This window comes from Octopus bimaculoides, chromosome 4, assembly GCF_046866305.1.
Source record: "Octopus bimaculoides isolate indiv1 chromosome 4, ASM4686630v1, whole genome shotgun sequence".
In the NCBI taxonomy this organism is placed as follows: Eukaryota; Metazoa; Mollusca; class Cephalopoda; order Octopoda; family Octopodidae; genus Octopus; species Octopus bimaculoides.
In genome coordinates, this window is record NC_142931.1 from 31,675,464 (window position 1) to 31,678,758 (window position 3,295).

General features: G+C 42.5%; 1 non-coding gene across 1 annotated transcript; it reads right to left on the reverse strand.

Annotated features, from left to right (window-relative positions):
• Nucleotides 1-2,839: 2,839 nt before the first annotated feature.
• Nucleotides 2,840-2,998, reverse strand: LOC149136003 (5.8S ribosomal RNA). Its single transcript, XR_016241747.1, has one exon. It is a non-coding gene; the product is annotated as a 5.8S ribosomal RNA (ribosomal RNA).
• Nucleotides 2,999-3,295: the final 297 nt, after the last annotated feature.

The following is a 3,295-nucleotide window of genomic DNA, read 5'->3' on the forward strand; positions in this document are numbered from 1 at the left end:
CAAGTTTGTAAGCATTCTATATATGATTTCCATTCAAGTAGCACTTTTGCCAAATGTTTGTAGTTTTGCAAGATAATTATGGGATCTTTCAGTTAGAACCTATCAGATATTCAAAGCTTATTACAAGTTATTTACATATTTATAAGCAATTATATTAAAATAAATGGCAAACCATTGTAATAACATTTTACAAAATAGTATGTAAATGAAAATATAAAAAGAAATGTCACAAATTAGGAAGGAAGAGACGAGTTGTCACACACATTAAGGAAGATACACAAGTGTCGACACACAAATACAAAAATAAATATATGAGAACAAGAAATAAGATAATCTAATTTACGTATGTACACATACATATATATATATGTTGGGTGTCTGTATGCCTGTGTGTACGTTTACATATGAGGTGTATGAATAGGCCTGTAAATGTATGTACGTAATTATAGGAGTGTCTGTTGTGTACATGCATATATATTTGTATTCAAAATGTTAAAATCTCTTTATATATTTGTATGTATATATGTGTATATATATATATATATATGTGTGTGTGTGTGTGTGTGTGTGTGTGTGTGTGTGTGTGTGTGTGTGTGTGTGTGTGTGTACACACATATATGTACATATATAAATATGTATATATATGTATGCATGTATATATATATGTATGTATATATATATATATATGTATGTATGCATGTATATACATATATATATATGCATATATGTACATATATATGTATGCATGTATATACATGTATATATGTATGCATGAAAAAAAATATATATATATATATGTATGTATGTATATACATATATATGTATCCATGTATATACACATATATATATATATTAATATAGTTGCACATATATATTTATAAATGTCTATTATATGTGTATATTTAATGAATTTATTACATAGAAAGTAATCGATGTAGTGAATGAGTAATGCATTAGAGCATTTTGCTTAACACTCTGTGTTATAGGTCTAAATTTCATCAAGGATGGCTTTGCATTTCAACTTTCATAGATCTATAAAACAAATGCTATACAAGTACAGGGGACAATTTCATTCCATCACTCCTAAATCTCTAGCCTTGTGGAAATATAAAGTATTGATATTACAATTATAAGAGGTGGTGAGATGGCAGAATCATTAAGTGGATTGGACAAAATCCTTAACAACATTTCTCCCCACTCCATACACTCTGAGTTCAAATCCCACTTAGGTTAATTTACATTCTATTTTTTCAGGGTCAAATGGATAAACTACAGGTCAAGTACTTGGCTCAATGCCATTCACTTAAACTGATCCCTGTAGTACTGCTGGCTTTGTGCCAAAATTTGAAACCACTAGAGGCAGTGAGCTGCCAGAATCATTCGCACATCAGAAGAAATGCCTTGTGGTATTTCTTCCGGCACTTTACATTCTGAGAAAAATCTCTGGTTAAATGAAATTTGTCTTTCATTCATTTTGGTCAATAAAAAACGTTTCTGTCTTGTAATGAGGTGGGTCTTAACTGCTAACCCCTTCCTATTGAAATTGTCAGCCTTGTACCGGAATTAAAAGCCATTATTATTAAGGTGTCAATCTGGCACAACCATTAGTCCATTAGATAAAATGTTTATCCTTTACTTGTTTCAATCATTATGCTGCACCCATGTTGGGACACTACCTTGAATTTGTCAAGCAGTGGTGGGATCAAAAACAGACGCAAAGACACACACACACATATATATAATACACACACGCACACAACAGGCTTCTTTTAGTTTCTGTCTAACAAATCCACTCACAAGGCTTTGGTTAGCCCAAGGCTATAGTAGAAAACACTTGCCCAAAGTACTACACTGTGGGAATGAACCCAGAATCATGTGGCTGGGAAGCAAGCTTCTTACCTCACAGTCATGCCTGTGTCTATTTAGAAATATTCCTCTCTAAGTGTAGACCTGTGAGTCAGAGAGAAGGAAAAAAGAGAGAGCACTTACTCATGGGGTTTCAGGGAAATCTTGAATGGTCGGGTTCCTCGGTTATCCCTAGAGGCATTCCTGTATCAGGAGGTCCACATCTCTATCATCCTCCCTACTCCCACTTTTTTCTTTGTACCTCTGTATGCTGTGCATATATCTCCTCCTTCCCAGTGTATACCATGTATTCTTTTTTTTTTTATCATTTCATTATTATATTGATGGTGATTGTAGCAAACGATCGACCGTGTACGACCCTTGCGCCACAGCTCTCGACGACCGGCGCGGCCGACGAGATTCGGCGTTGGGCTTCTCCCGGTTCACTCGCCGTTACTTAGGGAATCCCGGTTGGTTTCTTTTCCTCCGCTTAGCGATATGCTTAAGTTCGGCGGGTAGTCTCGTCCGAGTCGAGGGCAGCATTAGCTTAGAAAAAAAAAAAGTCGTCGCTGCGGCACGAACGCTCGCAAACGAGATCCACAGAGCGAACACCGACCGAAGATGTAGACGGCTGCGGCGGCGGCGGCGGCGGCGGTGGCAACGGCCGCCACGGAGTAATAAGAGGAGGCAACGACGGCGAGGGCGGCAGGCAGAAGAGTGCGCACGAACGGCGGACAGTGCGTTCCCTGCTGCTACTGCAGATGTCGGCCGCTCCGTGGCAGGTGTCGCAGCGATGACGGTCTGGCATTGCGGGAGACGGAGGATCGAGCGGCGCGCGCTCGCTAGTCGGGCCGGAAGCAGAAGCAGTAGCGAGAACGAAAGGCGAGCTATTCACGCTGACCGCCCGCTTCCCCGGCGCGCGCCCTTTCCTGCGACTCCCGACTCCCCGCCGCTGCTGCTGCTGCTACGGCGGACGGCTTTTTCGTGTCGTGACCGCCTCTCGACCGGACGGGGCCCCGGGACGATGGGATCCCGGGGCCGCAATGTGCGTTCGAGGTGTCGATGTTCACTGAGTCCTGCAATTCGCATCAGTTCACGCGGATAGCCGCGCTCTTCATCGACAGACGAGCCGAGTGATCCCCCGTCCAGGGTTTCGGTATTTGCTACTACTACTAGTGACTGACGACCGCCTACCGGCACTGCTGCTGGCCGATGCGGGGGCGAGGAAAGGAAGGAAGACAAGAGAGATGTTGAGGTTCGTGGAGCCGCAAAACGTGCAGCACCGTCGGCCTAGCGCACTGTATTCGGGCGGACGCAGGCTGGGTGAAAACTGCGCGGTCGGCAGCTGCTACTACAGCTGAGAGAGAATGAGAAGGAAGCATAACGACAGCGGGAACGATTTGCGGGTTTCGTCCACCGCTGATGACGCCGCTTCTACTTGCTCGTTGCT